Here is a 21,422-nt window from a genome sequence, read left to right on the forward strand (position 1 = left end):
AAAGTTTAGTTGGTGTGGATGAGTTAATGATGTATAATTGCATTAGTTTTTTTTTTTGTCTTGATTTAAGTTTCTGATATATTTTTAGCACTGAGATGTTGCTTTTTTCTAAATGATTTCCATGCCATTGGTGCTGAAAAATGAAAATTTCAATACAGTGAAAGGTTTCAAAGCAGGTTTTATGAAATTTGCGACTTAATGAATGGTGTGCGTGAGTACAGTATGTGTGTTGCTGCTGCTTCCCCTTCCCCTCCCCTGCCAGATGTAAGAAGAGGGTTTTAGTTGTATGGATATGATAACGACGGTTGAGCAGGGAATGGCTATACTTGTACTGTATTTGTAATTTCTTTTGCTGGTGAGTGTTGTGCTTAACCACTTAGCTAATGGCCTTATTAAAGTACAGCATAATGAACCGAGTTCAAAAGGTATAACATTTGATATGGGACTAATGAGCAAGTGTGGCAAACTCTGCCACAACACAAGCGTTAATTATTTTGCCCAGTGTATGTGATTTCATCAGTTAGGTGGTACTGTATACCTCAAAATGCAGCTACAATGAAGCAATGCCCTATTCAATTTCATTATACAAAATTTTGCTACTCACAAACATACCTAACACCATACAACCTAAATGCATTACTTAAGTTACTTATATACATTATGGAAGACAGCATCAGACTTTTATATCTGGATCTTCATTAAGTTAATGAACAATAATTAATACTGAATCAATTGGGCTAGTGGTACTACTACATCTAATGAGGATCTGTAATTGTACAACTTCATCTACCCAGTATATTGCTACTGTGGAATTGATATAGCTAAGGCCAATGCAGTAAAATAGATTCAACTATATGGTACTGCTTTAAGCAGTAGACCTTATCATAGCTACTATTACACCTGTAAACAGGAAGATGTCTGGCTTCTATGTGTCCAGTAGAATAGAATGTTAATTTGGCCCAAATAAGACCAAATCTTATTTTCTTAACATCTCTGATACAAACAAAATAGCCTTCAGGCTTCCTTATCACCACACACAGTAGTATCTTTGCCCTCTATATATCTCTTATTCCTGTCCTAGATCTCTCCTTAATGTAACACCACTGTACTGCACCTTTCCATCCAATCATATAGTTTGTCTCTTACTCATTGCATCTGTTACATTTTCCCTTTATGTTCTCTCTACTGGCCTCTCTTGCACCCTCTTTTTATGTCCATACCATCTTTACAAATCTTTTTTTGCCCATCCCACAACTTTACAATATACATTCTCATCAGTTCCAATTTCTCCAATTTTAGATAATTGTGGCATAAATCAGTAAGATGTACAGTATCACAATATCTTTCAGTTCTTTCTTCACTTCCAAAACTTACATCCCATTCCTTGATGTTACTTTACAGTCCTCAAATCTTCCTCCACTCATATATATTTTTCCCTTCCCAATTACACTGTCAGACCATTCTTACATAGTAAGTACTGTAATGTGTCACTTCTAAATACTTGAATTCCTTAACCTCTTCCAGTGTTTTAAATTACTTTATATTTAAAATTTTTTAGTTTCTCCGACCAAATTTTACAGTGTTAGACTCCTTCTTATTAAATATCATTACCTTAATTTTCAAACAATATGACTTGAACTTCCTTTGATCAGACACCATGGCACATACTCTACCTTCCAGTTCCAAATTTACTTCTGTATATAAGTCACCCTTACCTTTATTTCCCTTACCACACCAATTTTATATATTTGAACAACCACACGGATTTCACACACATTCCTGCCTCACTCTTACTACCATCTCAAAGCTCTCATTTAGTCCTCTACTTATTCTTTATGACTTTCATTGCAAACAGTTTTCTCCCTACTCCAAGAATCCCCATCACCTCCCCATGCTGCTCCCAGTATCCACCCTACATTATGCCTTCATCAAATCCATAGATGCTGTACAAACTTCCTACTCTTTTGGAATTGTTGTATTTTTCTGTGAGCATTTTCATCAAATAAATTTGGTCTGTACATCCCCAACCTTCTTTGTGACTTTGTTTCTCACTTATTTTACATTCTGATACTTTTCTGACCCATTCACTTACGCCCTTACTTATGCTGACATGTACTTCAATATTTTTGCATTTATTACCTTTTCCTTTATACTTATTAATATAGACTTTAACCGCTCATCTAGCACTGACTGAGTTGTCCATGCCATTTTATATAGTTTTTATTTTCTCCTTGCCATGCTTGAACATTTCTACCTCAACACCATCCATCACTTTTAGTACTTCACCCAAAATACAAAATGCTTACTGCTGCTTGTATCTCCCTCTTAAATACTGTACAATGTATTTATTTTTGCACTTTGATCTTACCTCCTTTTTCCATTCCCCCTAAATACAGTGGTCCCTCGGTTAACGAGTTACCTTCCATAAGATTCTTAATTTCGGTTAACGAGCAATCCTCGATTAACGAGTTTCTTACGAGCCGACCTCCACATGTTTTAGCTTGCATTTGGCGGTCCACCAGCTGTAGTATTAGTCTGTCAATACAGTAATCGGTTCTAGGGCTTAAATTCCTTACCCTTTTACTAAATATCAAGAAGTTTATACTATTCAATAATTTTAAAAGTTTGATATTAATTTTTTTAGTCATTTTAACAATTATTGAACATAATTGAAGGTAGGGTCAATAGTTTGTGGCACGCCATCCAGCCTCTCAACACACCATACAGGCGTCAGTCTTTGTGTCTTTTCAGTGGAGGTAACATCTTTCTTGAGACTCTCTTCACTAAATGCTTTTTTTCTGTGTTTGCAAGCAAATTATTGGTCATTTTGAAATTTATTTTACATATTGACAATATATAATGCAGTGCAATGTTGATTTAAAGAAAATAATCTTGAATTACACCAAGAGAACTAAAATTTTATGGGTGAAATGGCACCATGGGGTGACTTCTCTTCCACCCCAATGCCTTCTCTTCTCCCTTCTCCTCCACCCCCATTCTAATTCCCATCATCATCATCATCATCCAGGAGCCTTCTACATACACACCTCAAAGTAAGTGTACTTTTCTACCTTTTTTGTTGAATTTAGGCAATTTTCGGTGAGCTGGAACCAATTACCCAAAAACCCATTGAAACATTGGTTTCGGTTAACGAGCAACCTTCTAGAACGGATTGTGCTCGTTAACCGAGGGACCACTGTATGAGATCTTCGCCTTTTCTTCCATCATTAGGTACCACTAGCTTCAAAATAGTCTTTGCACCAATTTACTGGACTGTTTGGGGTTTCTATTCATACAGTTTTCAGTTACTAACAAAATACTATAATTACAGTACAATACTTTCTTCCCAAATTTTCAGCCTTTTATATTCCTTCCTGAACTCCAACTTCATCCTCCCCACTCATTCTTTATGCATATGTTATTCTTCAATATTTTTCTCCATCCTCTTCTAATCCTTTGTGCTGTCAATTTAATTTCAGCTTTCCACTGTTGTCCTCTCTATAGATTACTTTCACACAGACTCTACTGCTGCATTCATGGCCTGTTGTCATTCCAAGGAGACTCATGTTTTTATGCATCAATTCTGTGGGTTGAAGCCCAACATTAACAGCTGGCACTAATTTAAGTGATTAATGCAACCTTGATGTGACCCTAGCCCTTAGTAAGGTCCTGGGAGTCAAAGGTTTATTACTTAAGGCTGAGAGCAAAAGAAGTCTTGGTACCACAACCGCTTGCACACACAAATCTTTTCTTGTTTGTCGTTGGCTACACTGTATTGGATTTGTAGCACATGAGCTCAGTCCTGCTGTCCCCCTGTTTGAAGCAGGCTTTCCCTGGATCACTCTGCTTCTTAACCAAGTTATGTTGTGCTGACACCCTGCATTTAGTACTCTTAAGATGTGGATTGCTATGCCACACACCTTGTGCTATTTATTTGTGTAGTGAGGAGAATTGCAGTCTTTGGGTTGCTAGAGTTATATCATTTTTATTGACTTTTTAATTTCCTTGTTCAGCCAGTGGTTGTTTGTGGCGTCCACCCTACCCATACACTCTTTGACCAAGGTTAACTCCCCGACTCACTGTGTAAGTATCTCATCCTATCCTTTCAGCATTGCTAGAAAAATATTCTAAACATGGGGATTTTTTTTTTTAATACAAAATAACCACTTCAAAACTACTGAATTAAAAGTACAAACTACTTGACTTAATGATTGCTCTTAGAATTAAGCCAAAAGTAAGATATATTGTACTGTAAAGCCTCAAAATATTTTCAGTACCAAATAATACACTATATTACAGTACAGACTGGCCCATGTAGATATTTCAATAATTTTGAATGCAAACACCTTTTATAACCTAACATCTGGATTCAGCAACTATTTATAGTTAATAGGTGTGTGGGATTTTAAAACCCAGAACCCAGTATCCTAACTTGGATCTAAATTTGAGTACAGTGGGGTCTTTCGTGTGCAGTTATCACTTGCACGATTGTTTTAAATGTGACCATAGTTGTAGCTTGTGCAGAAAGCCATTGGCAGCTGTATAGCATTAATTTAGTGATATTTTGCTTATTTAGCCCCAAATTGAGCAATTTTAGATATTGATTGATTGAAAGTTTATTTAGCTGGAAAAATACAGATTCAGAGTGCATAATAATAACAATATTGACATGGCTGAGCCAATTGAGAGCTTGAATTCTCTTAGCGGCACCTGATATAGTACAGTATTTTCATGATATAACGGAATCCGATTTAAAGAAAAAGTTTTTTCTGTTATTGATTTTCCAATTTAGTGAACTAGTTTGCTAAATCAAGTAGAATTCCACTAACAGCTAACTCCGCCAAGAAGGCGAGAAACAGCAGCACGGCTTGCTCAGTCTGTGTCCTGTGCATGTGCCCTCTGCCCATTCTCTGCTTGCAATCGTTGTTTGCCCTAATTGTGCTACGAAATCTTGCCGAAAGTGTCGCAAAAGTCCCAGAAAGGAAGTGGGAAGAAAGTAGTGGAGTGTGTGTGGATATGTGTATCTCTGGGTGTGAGTGTTTTAATGAAATCTACCCAGTCTAACGAACTATTCCGCTAAATTGGGAAATAAATACCTGTAATGGAAAAGAATTCTCAACTTGATTTAAGGGAAAGGGGAGGCGCGAATTAGTTCGTTAAATTGAGAGATTACTGTAGTGTATACTGTACATATATCTCAAGGAATTTTTTATAACATTTAGTACCATACGGATTAGTATAATTGAGGCGTCGAGTGCGACAAGGGGCCAAGAACCAAAAATCACAATCAAGAAAAATGCTCTTAAAGTTTGGAAAATTAAAAATTACGTAACTTTTGAACCAATGAAGATATTGAGTTCATTCAAGTGGCAATGTGTAGAGCTCTTAAAGTTGGTTTCACAGATACTTTAGTCATATTAATTAAAAAGATCATTTATAGTATAAATTGCAGTGTTTTTGATGGGTAGTGTTTGTAGTTTTATTAATATGCATTGTTGTGGTATAATTTTCATTTCATAAAAGCAATAATATAATAAGATCACACCAGAAAGTCAAAGATCATTGTACTGTTTGCATAAAAGCAAACAATACTGTAGTTATTACCAATATTTTGACTGGGGGGCCAAAGTATAATAAATAAAAGTGCAGGTACTTAGGTCTTAGTTATTATTAAAAAAAATACAGTCAACAATGAGTTGTATAACCAATATTAAATGTTGGTAATACAAGCACATGTAAACAATCAGTTTTGATCCTTATCAGTAATACTATATTTTTGGCTAATCCACATGTTGATTGTGAAACCTTAATAGTAACAGGGAAAGAGTTAACATAGCATAAATTACAAACACTGTTTTATTACAATGGGCATATTGTAAAGAAGAAAAACGATAAACACAATAGCCTAGTCCTGTAGCCGCCAACGCCACAAGGCCCATAACGTGACAGGCCCTCCCTCCCTCCTGCCTTTCTGCCAGTTGGAAAATCAAAAAACGGTTCATGTGTTATTACATAGCATTCCTATGACATTTTTGTAGAAACATGGACTCCCATTAATTAAGAAACCGAAAAATGACTAGTCACTGTGAGCGAGAGAGGCTACGATTGGGGGCTGTGGGCTCTTGTCTTCCTCTCCCTCTCAGTCTACCTTGAGGTGCAGATCACGTACTGTAGTGACTCTCTTACCTACCTTCACTAATAAATCTTTCTGCCTTACAAATATTGCTCTTCCGGGACAGTTTGTTTTTCTGCAGATAGAGGAAAGGTTGGGTGTACAGATAATAATATACAGGGTAACTTAATTTTGGGGGGGATGATGCTTAGCCCCCTGTTGCACTCGGCGCCTCATTTGTACTGTAACATTGTTTGGTAAATACATATGAGAATGTTACCACAATTATAGGTGCCTACCATAAGTAATATACTGTAGTACAATTCATTAAAGATTTTATTTTATAAAATGTATTTCCTTATTATTAAAATATATACGTAATGTATTGTCTTTAGTGGAATGCTGTACAGTGGTCTAATCAGATTTGATATACAGTTCCTCCCTGACTTACGATGGGGTTAGGGACCCAAATCCAGGTCGTAAGTCGAAAATGCTTAAATAATAGATAGAAAATCTAAAATGGGAGTCTCTTTTTCTTCTCAGCACCACAAAACTCTCACTTTTAAGCTTGCCAGCCATTTTAAAGTGAATTACTAACGAAAATATTGTCAGTACACAGCACAGTCACTGACGTTGGGACTCGAAAATATGTAATTTAAAACAAATTTGGCGGTCGTATGTCCGGGTGGTCTGAAGTCGAGTAGGTCGTAAGTCGGGGAGAAGCTGTACTGTCAGCCTAACAAGAGCTAATAGGTACAAAAGATGTCACCCTGTGTAAAAGTGCCGGAGGAGGGTGAGCGATACTGGCCGTTACCATGATCGCAAGTTTGTTTTATTTATTCATTATTATATTCTTGTTTGATTAGTTTATTATGGTGTATATTTCATCATAAATAATATAACATAGAGTATTGAATAATAGAAAACAATACAATATATAATATGACTTGAAGATAAAAGGACAAGCTGAATCAGAAGGTAATCTTTACCCTCCTGCTACTCCTCCCCTCCCTCCATAAGGGGGTTTAGTGACTAACTGTGCCACGTTCGCCAGTTTGTTCTTATTTGTTCAGTATTATATTCTCATATAATCAGCCTCTTAAGGTGTATGTTTTATCATTAATAACATAAAACATTAAATTATATAAAAAATATCTTCCCTCCTTCTGCAGAGGAGGGAGTTGGGGGGCGGGTAGGACTGGTTGTTGCTGTGTTTATCAGTTTTTTTTTTTTTATTCATTACAGTACATACTGATACATTATAAAAATAAGTGTGCCAATCATTATAAGTACAGTGAACCCTCACTTTACGCGGTTAATTCAACCCACGGCAGCCTGCGCAAAGTGAGAAACGCGTAAAGTGAACAACATAACATATGGGATTAATTGAAATAGAGACCGGGCCGACCCCCAAACTCCACTTTTTCCCGACACAATACGTACGTTTTACTAAAAATAACATCTTAACTTTATGATGGTATTCACCCACACATAATATAGAAGGGAACAGTCAATAAACTGAAGGTTAGGTTAGAAAAAAACAAGGTTGGGGTTAACACTTACGTTAGTAGAAGAGATGGGTCGGCGTATGGGAATGGAGGCTGGTTCTGAGGCAGAGGGCAGGCTACTGGCCCTCAGGTGAGTCACCATCACTGTCATCCACACTTGTCAGGGCCTCCCTGACAAATCCCTCAAAGTCATCATCACTGTCTCTGCCTCTGTCACTATCACTGGCTTGGGCTGGCTGTGGTGGGTTGCGGGCGAAGAACTCTGTTATGCTTTGCTGACGGCTGGTGTTTATGTTGTCGTGATAAACCTTGATGTAGGGCTCCATAGTCTGCAACAGCTGGGTAGTGAAGATTTCATACCTGTTTGCGTCAGGGTCGTCGGAAAGGAGGAGCTTGGCTTTCTCGATACACTCGATGGCACCCCTAACATTACTATGGGATAAGCGGCGTTCTTCTTGGGATGACGCACCACCTGCCTCTTCACTGACGTCATCATCATCTACCATGTCGTCGGTAGTCACATCAGGATCCCTTATCACCTCCAGGATGTCGTCGTTGGTGGTCTCGGAGAAGCCTGCAGCTGTAACACTCTGCGCAGCTTCTCTGGCAAGGTCCACTGCTACTGCAACAGTTTGAACCTCACCAGTCACAGATTGACTCTGCCTAACACCCGGAATGCCTTGCAACACATGTCTCCATGCGTGACGAACAGTTGCTACAGACAGCTGATCCCATGCCTCCACCAAGAAGTCCACAGCTTTCTTGACGTTGAATATTCTCCAGAATTGTTTTAAAAGTACTTCTTGCTCTGCCAACTGTTGATCCTCGTCGTCTTCGCTCTTGCTGTCGGTGTTGGTGTCACTCAGGTTACGCAACTCTTCCCTGGTGTTGGTGTAGTCGTTCAGGAGCTTGAATTTTTTAGTAGAGAATGCAGCTTTTACATTACAGATTAACTCTTGGTCCATGGGCTGTAATATAGACGTAGTGTTGGGAGGAAGGAAGACCACTTTTACATTAGGGTGACGATCTAACAGTAGGGGCGAGTGTCCTGGTGCTTTGTCCAGCAGCAACAAAATCTTGAATGGCACATTCTGTTGCTCACAGAATTTCTTCACATCGGGAACGAAACAGTCATCAAACCAGGAGAGGGACAGTGTAGAGAACATCCACGCCTTACGTGCGGTCAGCCAGTGGACATTTAGCTTGGTCATGTCCATGCTCTTGTAGGCGTGCGGCTTGCGTGCTGTGTGGATCACCGATAACTTGAGCTTACAGGTACCGGAGGCATTGGTGGTAAACAGGACGGTGATGCGCTCCTTCTGCAACTTCCGGCCCCGACACTTGCTGGCATTCTTCACAACGAAGGTCTTGGAAGGTAGTTTTTTCCAAAAAAGACCAGATTCGTCCATGTTAAACACCTGGTCGTCGGTGTACTGTCCTTCCTCCATAATCTCACGTAAAAACGGAGGAAATTCCCTAGCCGCAACACGGTCAGCACTAGCTTCTTCACCACCAATGTTGATATTGGTGATCTTGTTTCTCTTCTTAAACCTCTGTAACCACCCAGCAGAAGCATTAAAGGGTTTGGGCTCTGTAATTCCCATCTTTCGTGACACTGCAGCATACAGTTCACGTGCGTACTCCTTAACTGAGCGCGTGTCCACCGCCATGTTCCGTCGCGCCTGACGCACCAAGTGGCTCACAAGTAATTTTTCCGTCTTAAGAAGCACCTGGTTGTGGAAATACTTGATCATAGAAGCACCTGTAGACTTTGTGATGTTCATGTGCTCCTTTATCTTGGCTGCATCCTTCTTAATTGTCCTGATCGTAGACTCGTTAACACCATGCTGGCGCGCGAGATCAACCTGTCTTGTTCCTTTCTCCAATTCTTGTATGATCTTATACTTAATTTTGTAGCTTAAGGAATGTCGTGTCTTCGTTGGCTTAGGGTGGCTGGGTCCAGGTAAGGAAAGGTTTCTCTCTGGGGGCGGTGGTCCGGCGGAAGCCATTTTACAGAACAATGGAATCACGTATACACGGTGTGGCCTGGAGGGATGAAACTGCCGCGGCTAGGTCAAGCGTCGTCTATCCTCCCTCCCTCCCGCGGGTGGACACGTCATATTACTTTAAACCAATCACAGCTAGCAGCGGAGGGAGGTAAGGATGCATGGCCCAATTACAGTCCGATACGTCATATGACGTCACTGATAATGCAACAAAGACACACACTGCGCAACCTACTCGCGCCGCTTACACAACATGGCGGATGGCGGGAGGTTTAGATCCAAAAATGGTGCGGCTCGCCAGCCGCTCTCTGCGTAAAGAGGTACACGCACCGCGGAAAGTGAGCATTCCGGTTTCGGCAGGGTACTGCGTAAACGTGAAAGTGCGTAATGTGGGACCACGTAAAGCGGGGGTTGACTGTATACGATGTGATGGAAGTTGTCGGAGCAACGGGAATCCACTTGACTAGGAGATGGAAGACGAGGAAAGTGAGGAGTTTGAGGCGGTAGCAGGAAGTGTTGGTGGTGTGATGGAACCAGAGCAGACTGAGGGAGAATTGACTCATTGGCTGATGATGCAAGTTCTCAGCAAGGTTGAAGAACTCAAGGATGCTTTAATGGGTGCTGAGCCCGGCTTGCATTAGTGACAACTTAGTACACAGACAGTTTGGTAGAACCCTACAGGCAACATTACCAGGAGTTTATTAAACATCGCTGCCAAGCTCTCATCGCCGCCTATTTTCCACCTCAACAATGTGATGAAGATCAAGGGGAACCCAGTGACGATGACCCTGCCACCCTGCAGATTGGTAATGAAGCTTAAGTCGTTTTACAAGTAACTTCAGTCGATTTTGAAGGCTTTGAATCTGCCTTGCCTTCACCCCCTGCCTCTGACCCCCATCGTCTCCCAGAGCTTCCCACACCTCCACTATTCGGTGGAGTATCACATAATTAACTTCCCGGGCTTTATGAAAATAATTATTCAATAATGTAGATAAAGTTTATGCGACATTATGTGTCATTTTGGGAAAGTTAAGTTGGTTACCCAAAGTCGTTTAAGAGTAAAGCTCTGGCGAATCCAGCACAATATAGCAATTTTAACACGTGTTGAAGGTATCGCGTGCGTGGACATGTACCAGTATGATATACCATACCTGCCTAAAATGAGACCCCACTGTAAGTTTATACACTTGTTAATAAGGTACTGTATCCCAAAAAAAGAAGAAGGCTTGGGAGTACAGTAGACCCTTGCCATTCGCGAGGGACAGGTTCCAAGAAATGGCGCATACTATTGGCAAAACCGCGAATAGCAACTTATACTACCTTAGTGCACTACTGTATACCTATACCAAACAACTGACCAGCTGCGGTAGCACTTAGCTCCTCTTTTAACCTATCTAATAATAAAACTCCTGACCTTTTGGACCGCTTGTGAAGATAGTATATATAAACTTCAAGTAATACGTACAATTGGCAAAGCTTTTAAATTACCAGGTATTTTGGCCACATGAAAAAAATGTACGAATTAGCCGGTATTTAGTATTAGTGGGTCCAAATTAGTGAGGTTCTAGTGTAGTCGGTTCTTCATGAAGTTCAGCTTATGGCGGGGTACTGGAAATGCAGTATGAATGATGATGGACAAGCCTGTGTGTGCAAGCTGCTGTGGTACCAAGACTTAGCTCACAGCCTTAAATAATAAACCTCTGCTTCCCAGACCTGGCTCAGAGGATGAAGGTTGCAATGGATGGTTTAAATTAGTGCCAGTTGTCAGTGTTTGCCACCCATAGACTTGAATAAATCCACAAGCAACCTTTATGTGATATTGGTATAAAATTGATTTATACCCCTGCTGTTGTTCTACACCATGTTTGTTGTCATTACATTGCTTTTACTGCTTCATCTAACCCTTTCAACCCTCATCTCCTCTGTTCCTTTTACTTTTGACTTAAATGTCCATCTCATTTCTATTTTGAGTTTTGCTGACACAGGTACAGAAGTTGTTTTGATACTTTTCATTCCTCTTATCAATTTTGGATCGTATCATATGTTTTCTGGTCCTTTCATTTACTATATTAAATATTCATATTTTCCTGTGTAATTACATAATTATACCTATGTAAATACAGTAATATCTCCATTAGCCAGAACAATTGGTGCAGGCACTTCCAGGAATGAGAGATTTCTGGGTAACGAGACGACTCTCTGAAAGCCGGAAAAAGTCCTCATCCCCAGAATTTTCCGGGTAACGGAAAAAAATTTCTTGGAAGTTCCAGAAATTGCCCATTACATCATCTCTCAAACCCGGAAAAATATCCCCCATCTTTGGAATTTTCTGGGTTCCGGAAAAATTTTCTCATGATTTCCGGAACATGAGCCTGATTTTCATCTCTCAAACCCGGAAAACACTCCCCCAATCCCGGAATTTTCCAGGTATTGGGAAAATGTTCTCAGAATTTTCTGAAAAAATTGCCCCTTGGGAATTTTCTGAGAAAATCTCAATTCCTTGTTTGAGGGATTCCCTGCTAATGGAGATATTACTGTACAGTACAGCATTATCCAAGTCCACAAATTAATTTACATAAGTAATTATATGAGTTATGAAAGTTTTGTTCATTTACAGTGTAAATTAAAAAAAATTGGCAGGAAGATTTGGGGAATAAAAATAATTGTTATGTTAGGCTATTTATTAGCTTCATTATTTCTTATCAAGAAAATAATTTTTATAACTTGAGAATTCAGTTGTCCATATTTGTATATACAGTACTGTACAAGTATTCTATCCTTGGACTTTCAATGAGGTAATGTTCTTGAAAATCTTGTCGTAAATTGAATTAACTTAAATGAAATCATAAAGCTCCATTGAATACCATTATCTCCTTCAACAAATGTGTAATAAAATGTCCTTTTGTGACACAAATATTTCATAGCATAAAAGCTTAAAACACTATACAAAGGCAATAATTTAATGAATAACAATATTTTAATTTGTTTAATAGTTGCCACAGTCGACTGAAATAGTCCAAAAACTCTACCAATGACCTATGTCTTTTTGCCAGTCTTAATGTGCCTTTTTGCTTCCAATGCAACATCTAAAGTTAAGGCTTTAAACACCACTAGGGGTGTAGCTGCTGCTTATTTTACTTTCTGGCTATTCCTGACATCTCTTAAAGGGTAAATTGTTGGACAGTTCTGTCAGAGCACGGAGCCAAATTTGAATGATTCTATTGGCTTGTAAATAACATCATTAAAATCAGTGATGGATGAAGTACTGAAAAAAGTTACCAGTGTTTGAGTGAAAGAACTGTTACTCTGAGAAAACTTAAACAAGTAAAAGTAGAAGTAATCTTTCTTCCTGTTACTTAAGTAAAAATACAGTACTGTAAATACTGTAGTAATACATTTATAAAGTACTGTATTTAAGTACTCACAGTAAAAATATCATTACTGTACAATAAAAGAGAATTTAAAGATTAAGATAATAATATAGAGCCAATACTGTACTTAACAAGCTAGGTAATTCTGATTCACCGGTGCATCTACACTTATATATTTATTGCGCATTTTGAAGGAGAGTTGTTGTAAGACACCATTTCTCTTAATTTGGGTAGACAAAAATGCCACTTCATTTTAATAGATGTTCCCACAGTTATAGCCAAGGGGACTTGTCTTTGGCCTTGCTGCTGAAGAGTCATTCCATTAACAAAAGTTTAATATGTGGCAAGAAGCGATGGTATGCTTTGACTGGCTGAGAACACAGCATGTGATCATTGCTGAGTACTGATTGCCTGGTGAAAATATCATACTCACTGCTGAGATGCCAAGAACCAAGTACAGGTACTGTAATAAGGTAATGGGAGGCCTGAAGAAAGAGTACAGTACTAATAATTGACTGAAATATTAATTAAAATAAAAGAAAAGTTGCTTTCAAGTTACTTACTTAATCAAAAGAGTAATTTTAGCTCAATAACGAAGTAACTTTATTTTGTTACCGTCCACCTCTGATTACAAAACTGTACGCGCTAGGCATCAGACGCCTTGGAACTTACATAATTTTTTTTTTAGATGTAATGAGTAGTTACTCTATACAGTACAATATTTTCTCGATTTAATAAACTAATTCGATCCACCCCTTTCCGTTAAATCAAAATTTCCACTAAATTGAATTTCCGTTATTTTTGCTCGATTTAGCAAACCAGTTCGTTAAATCGAGCGTGATTCCATTAAATTTTGCACCAAATGCGCCACTTGGTGCGTGGGGTTTGTTTACATCCGCTCAGTCTGTGTCCTGCCGCCACCCCGTGTGTTGTTCACTGCTACCTCTCGGTCAAGTAACTACTGTGCTCAGACATCGTGCCGAAAGTCTCTCAGAAGTCTCAGAAAGGAAGTGGTGTGGGGGAGAAAGTCAAAAGAGTGCGGCTATCAATTGGAAAAAGTTTGGAAATTATAGAAATATTTAAAACAAACACCAGATCCTTTATAAGTAAGCCATGAATAATGATTCAAATGTTTCTATGTACATACCATGTGTCTGAGGTTTCTCCGTAAGTGTGAGCGTATTAACGGAATTAATATCGATTTAGCTAACTAGTTCACTAAATCGAGTGAAAATTAACGGAAAAAATTCCTTCCACTAAATCGAGAGTTCATTATATCAGATTAGGTTAAATCGAGAGTACAGTATACATGTTTTTACTCCTCCAAAAGCATCATCGAAAAAAATATATATAAATAGAAATAAAAATAGAAATTATTTACAATTATAAAATGAAAATATCATAAATTGAGAGATACGTGTACAGTACTGTGTATGGAAATCTATGATAAACCAAATTTAAAAGAAATTTTATTAAACAGTTTTGAAGCGCTGTAGTATTTGCTCGCAATTAATTTTTAGTAGTGCTTAAGGTTTTAATAAAGTTTACAAACTTGAAAAAATATTGTGGCAGCCACATATTTAGCCACAGGTTTTAACATAACCCAAATTCTGACAGCTACACATTAAAGCCACGTCACTACTCCCAGAAGTACTGCACAGGTTAGTGACAAATATTTGCACGTAATAAAATAAATATTGCAACAATTCTAATAAATAATCATTGTCTTTGAGCTTTCACGTATAAAATATATTTCATAGGTAAACTTAGGTATTTGTTCTCTATATGGCTGATATTCAAATGCAATAATGACAATAGGTTGGATATGTTAGTATGAAATTGACCATGTCTGTAGGTGTTTGATATCCGCTTTAAGGCTTGTTTATAAGTAGCAACATACTATAATGAAGATAGGTAGGGTAATGAGTACTAAGCTATAGTTCACCAACTAACTGATAAAATCATATAAGTCAGACAAAACAGTAATATTCATTCTTATCACCATTTACAAGTTGCCAAGTGGAGTAATTAGTAAAAATTCTGCCAATTAGGAATGTAGCCCATAGCATGTTACCCTCACTAGGCAGTGTATACACAGTAAAAAAAAAATATTGTGCAGGGGGGGGTCTGCTGACTTCAGTAATGATCCATACATCACCTGATGTGCTGGAAGGGTTGGTATGCATGCCTGTATGGCAAAGGTTTCCACCTACCTATGGTAGGGCAACAGATATGTGAGGACACCCTCAGGCAAGGAAGCAGGGCTACCACCATAAAACAGGAGCAACACGCATATTCCACTACCCCTCCTCCGTGGTGTCATATTGCTTTGCGCATAATCCGTGCGGTACTTTTTTTTTTTACTGTGTGTACACCAGGAAATCAGTCAGTTATAAGAATTAAGATACAGTACACACATACTCCTCTATCAGTTTACTTTTATTTCCATCTGAATGGGTGGGTCAGGTGCACCAGGTGTGTGAAAGATCAGGCGTATTAAGTGGAATAGAGTGGTGCATCATACAGGAGATGGATGAGGTGGGTGGTCTCCCACACAGGTGCAACATAGTGAGTGTAGGTGTTGTGCATCCTACATGGGATGCTGTACCGTAGATCAGGTGCACTGTGTAGGTAACATGCACCACTCCTTTCAAAAAGAAACATGAAAATGTACATTTGGTTGCATAAATGATATGATAGATCTAGTAAATTCAATTAAAAAAAAAAGGATTATTTTACATAAATACTCTATCTATGGAGATGCTAAATGTAGCCCTACATTATTGGTGTTCTAAAGTTCAAGTGTGGAGCACACTTTGAGTATAATAAGAATTCTCAGATGTTGCAGGGATGGCCATCTGTTTTTAGAACAATTCAGTAAATCTTGACTCGCCTGATTCAGTACAGCCATACCCCGGGATACAGAAGATTTCCGTTCCTGAAAGTCTTTCCGTAATGTGAAACAATTTTTCCCGTATACAGTACAGTACTTACATTATAAAAGATGAGATGTATTCTTACCGAAATTTTTTAATCCAAAAAACGTGACACAGGCACCATAAAGGTATGAAATTAGACAGCTTTAACCACATACAGTGAGTCATTCATGATGTAACATGATAATAAATGAAAAAACATTTGAATTTTGCTTTACATAATCGGTTTTGAGTGCTGCTGGAGGTGGTGTGGTGAGGTGGGATCAGCGTTACTGGGGATTACCTCTTTAAAACATCAAGTTTAATGTGCAATGCCATTGTTGTTGTGGACTTGTTATCAGCTGATGCAGTGAGCCACCCGGCATCCATCCTGTAGCTACCACCATGATCCACACGAAATAAATTTAATAATCTCGGGGAAATTTTTTCTTCTATATCACGATTTTTTTTTTCTATCTTATTAAATTAACCATTATTACGTAAGGGCGACAACAGTCCTGAACACAGACGCACAACTGAACACAAGCTGGGGAAAGAATTATAACTGGGCAGTGCCATTGTTGTGGTGGTTGCTGGCAACTAGGGAGGGGGAGCTGCATTCCAACCAGCTTGTGGGTACCACAAAGAATCCACACGAAAGAATTGTTACAATTTTGGTAAAAAATTGGATTAATTTTTATTTTTTATTTATTTATTTATTCATTTATTCATTTATTTTTTCAATTTACCAAAATACGGAGGGGAATTTTTTTTTTTTTTTTTAACCTGAAATTATGGTCATAATTTTAAAATTCCATAAGGGCGAAATTTTGTAACCAGAGATTCTGTAACCCAGGGGATGCCTGTACAGTACAGGTACTGTACAATAAACAGGTAGTATTCTGAATCTCGTGTAGTAAATTATCTTTGTACGGTACACATGCTTATATAGAACACTTTAATTGTGTATATGACTCTGTGGGCTACAGTCTGTGTGTGTGTGTGTGTAGTAGATTTTTCTTTCATTAACAAAACCAGAAGCGGCATAATTACTTATATTAGTGTAGTGCCTGTAGCTGAAAGGTAAAAGAGTGTGTTTGTAACCAATGGCCAGAGAGGTTTGAGATGCCTTCTTGTACATTAACCTTTCAACACTCAGCAGTAAATAGGGACTTTTTCAGGTGGTCTTCCTGACGATGGACCAACCTTTCAGTGGCTTAGCATTCTGTGAAGGGTGTAAGGTAATCCAGTAATTGCTGGATGAGAGGATCAGCAGCTGCTTGGTCACCCTGTACCATAACAGAACACTCCTTTATGACAGGTAAAATGCTGCTTCATGTTATGGATCTTCATGAAGAGCTGAATATGATTTTTATTTTTAACACCTGTATACGTATGTCTAATTGAGACATTGGATTTGGAATATACCTGTATAGACTTTTAGTCTCAGGATAGCCAAGAGAAAAGTACTGTTCTGTACTGTACTGTACATTGATGGTTACAACATCAGTCTTTGATGTTGATACTTAGATCGTCATTATCCTGCCAGCTAAGAGGGTACTTGGAAGTCACCCAAATATAATGCCTAATTGACACTTTAAAAGTGGGTTGCTGAGAGGAATGGCTTCTGAGTGTATCATGCTTCAAATTTGTCTCATGGCAACAGGACACTATGTTATCGGGTAATCACTGCTAACCCATGCAAGCATGGAAATAGCTGTTAAATGGAGATGATGAAGATAGTGACTCTTAGATTGTTAAAAATACTTGTTTGGAATCCACACCATTGTTATGTAGATTAATGTTTTGAGAAAAATGCTTAAAATGGATTGGCTAACTATTGAGGGAGCTTGAGGTCTGATTAGTTTTAAGTTGTCATACTTGCATTTTGAGATATATTTTGCATTAAGTCTGTGGCATTGGGAAAGGTGTGTAAACATTAGTCCCCTGATGATGATGTGGAGGAGTTTTTGCTGAAAAGCGAACAACATAATTTATCTCGGTCAAGGTATTTATAATGAGTTTAAACATCGTGTTCTCATATTTTATTTACTTAAATATGGTAAGGTATTAGTACAGGAGTCCTTGGTTAATTATTCCTGAAACTGTGTTAATTACCTGGATATTCGTAAGCTGAAACAATGATACAAATACTTAATTGGTCTCCTGATGCAAGTGAAAACCACTTTTCTAAATAAAAATATTATTGATTACACAGTTATCAAAATATAAAAGAATACATTTATATTACTGTACAAATAATAATACAGTACTGTACAGTAAGTCCTCGATGTATGTGAGTTCAGCACATGCGAATTCACTCGTGTGAAGACCCTATTCTTACCATCAATTCAATAAAAGCGAGCAAAGTTCAGCCTTATGTGAGATGTCATACTCCCTGATAAAGATTTCATCTCTGATGACTCCGCAGATGTCACTCCAACGCCATCACCCACTATGTAAAACCTCTACCACCACCTCCATCATTTCATTTACACAAGTTCATCTACACAAATTGATGTATCTGCTTTTATTGTTAAGTACACTGTACTGTACACTTGCTTTATCTATTATTTTAAAAATAATATTGTATTGATTTGTTTTATGGTTTATTTGTCTTGAAAATGGGCCTGTAACATTTTCATTTTCAGTTATGGAACGCATCCTATTTTTTCCCTTTTAACTAAGCATTCAATATACTGTAGTGTACAGGGTATTCAATTTCAATTTATGCAAGGGTTTTCAGGAACGCATCCCTCGCATATATCGAGGACTTACATTTAAAATAAAATAAATTGAATAAATATTATTAATTGATTAAGATTATATAAAATTTTAATTTTCTCACGTTCAGTCGTCCAAATTCCCAAGTTTCGCCAATCGGTGGCAGTATGTTAAAAAAAATACTTGTATTTGTACTGGCAGAACAAAGATTGAAAGATTAAAATTGGCCATAAACTACAGTATAAAGTTATTCTGAGCAAGTGTTTGAATGGTGAAGATTTGGAAACCAAGGATTGCCTATACTGTACGTATATTCATATTTAGCACCACCGTTTAATATTTTAATGCCATTACAGTATTACTGTCGTCCGTAACTGCATTAACACAGAATTTTTTCTGAACTCTTGGAAACTGTATTCTGGAACCATTACGTATAAGCCAAGTACTAGTCATTGGTATGTACTTGAGATGTGGGCTACCATCCAAGTGGCTAAAAGGCCAATCAGTGGCAAAGTGGGTAAAGAAAAGTACAGTAAAGTAAAAATTTGGTGTTATTGTTGTTGTCATCATTATATGCTCAGCCAACATAAATATCCAGAACTACTCAGAATTGACACATACCTATCCTTGGATATACTGTGCTCCCTCTGAGTCATTCATGGCCATGATGCCAAAGGCAGGCGCATGTACTGTACAAGATATGGGCTTTTGTTTCCTACCCAGTTTTAAATATCTTGGAGCAGCCATGAGCTATGCAATGATGTAATGCTGTATGTTACCAGCAATAATAATTAAACTTCAGAAGTTTCACAGCTGCTCACTTACCCTACTAACACCACAGTGGAAGGATATTTTGGAGTGTGCATCTGGCAGCCTTGAGTGATAACCATGCATCTGGTAAACATAAATGCACTGCTGTGAGGTGCTAGGAGACATGACCAACTGTCCAGTGGCAAAGAGGATAAATAAAAAGTAAATATAAAAATTTATTAATTTAAATTAACATTTACTATAATACAAAAGACATACATTAAGGCATAATATACAATGATTGTACTGCATGGTGCTACCTATATGAGACTGTATATATATATATATACTGTACTGTATATAGTATAATAAAATGTTATAAAATATAATATGAATTAATCAAGAATATTTAATGTTAACACTTGTTGATATGAAATGCTATTCTTGGCAAATTTGTCAGCATCAAAGCACCTCACCACATCTAATTTAACTAGAAGTGGTACGTTCAATTCACGTCGCCTCCTCGTGCCCTGCTGTGGACAAAATATGAATACTTGTAATACAGTATTTAGACAAATAAATGGCATGTTAAGATCACCAAACAACAGCATTAGCAATAACTTGGTTGAATTTTTTGCCACATTTTACCTTCCAAGATAAAAAAATACCATAGTTATTGTTTGAACAAGAAAATAAGAAACAATATAAGTCAAAAACTAAGAAAAAATTGCCAAAGAACGTGGTCATTATTGTATTCAGGTTTCATCTTCCTATCTTTAAAACTAACTTGGATATTGCCTGGACATGCAAAGAAGAAAGATGAAAACAAACAAATGGTGCAACCACTGAGTACCCCCTATTTTGAGACTCATATTGTCAGAACTCAGAACTTGTAAATGGAAAGAGGGACGGACCACGTATATTCCTAGTTTCCTTGTTAAGAGGTACATTGTGAGACACTCAGTAGTGTTACCACAATTGCAAAGGGCAAAGCCTGAGATATGATGCCATAATGAGCATTAATGCCTTTTTAACATACAATGGATAGCAGTGATCTCCACATTAGAAAACAGTGACTTCTTAACTACCCAGCATGACTAAATAGCTATTTGTAACGTAAATTGAGACGACATCCCTAATTCATTGATGTTAATGCAAAACAACGATGATTTGGGATAGCATTAAATAAGAACTTACTGTATATACGCAGAGTGCTATTTTACCTTTAACTTAATAGGAAGATTTTAGGATACATTCCTGGGGGCATCTTATCAAAAATTTCAGAAAGATGTAAAAGAGTCATCATCATCATCATCATGATGGATAAACACCCAACTATCATACTATTATCCATCACCTTATCTCTGCTGTTTGTTATTTTAGCAGGACATGATGGGGCCACACAGTCAGCACCTTATATTTTATCAGTATTATCGTGCATTGTTGTCACCATAACATATGTTAGCCCAAATACCCTGTTGATGCGCACAGCTTCTCCTTCATTAAACCACAATGTTGCATAATTTTTATCCGTAAATTAAATATTTTCGTAGTTTTCTGTGACACAGAGGCAACATCACTTGCCGGGTATTATGCACTCACGTTTGCAGAATTTTGCTTAGGGGTAAGAGATGAAAACTCGTTCTGTAATAAATCCACAAATTAACCAATATGGCATCGACGTCAACACCGATGTGAAAGTATATGGCAGAGTGAGAGGTCTTTTGTTAAATCTCTGTAAATATAGATACAGTACAGTACCTTCATATTAAATAATAAACAAGGTTTAGAACATTGACACCATATACATTTACCAGATGACTGCTGCTCACTTAAACTCTGTTACAAATTAACAATCAAAATTTAATTTCAGCAAATAATCCCACAATCACTTCCTATACTCTGTGTTCCACTTTCAAATTTAATAAAAAAAAAATATTTTTTTAATTTGTTATTCATTATTCAATACTGTACAGGTAAACCTCGATAAACGATGGGGTTAGGTTCCTTAAAAACCCATCGCTGAGTGAAATATC

The 21,422-nt window shown here is 37.7% G+C and overlaps 1 protein-coding gene across 15 annotated transcripts in view; it reads left to right on the forward strand.

Annotated features, from left to right (window-relative positions):
• The window catches only part of LOC121861945 (uncharacterized protein C6orf132 homolog), a 62,509-nt gene that overhangs the window by 12,701 nt on the left and 28,386 nt on the right, over window positions 1-21,422 (forward strand). For 2 of the 15 annotated variants that reach the window (XR_006088144.1, XM_042359911.1), the window contains one exon: window positions 17,094-17,233. The exons of 12 other annotated variants lie outside the window; for them this stretch is intronic. The gene's annotated coding sequence lies outside the window, so the exon portion shown is untranslated. Of the gene's footprint in view, window positions 1-4,013; window positions 4,084-17,093; window positions 17,234-21,422 lie in introns of all 15 variants that reach the window. One more of the 15 variants, XM_042359912.1, reaches the window with a different exon arrangement.

Source organism: Homarus americanus, unplaced genomic scaffold, assembly GCF_018991925.1.
Source record: "Homarus americanus isolate GMGI-L3 unplaced genomic scaffold, GMGI_Hamer_2.0 scaffold6392, whole genome shotgun sequence".
NCBI classification, from domain to species: domain Eukaryota; kingdom Metazoa; phylum Arthropoda; class Malacostraca; order Decapoda; family Nephropidae; genus Homarus; species Homarus americanus.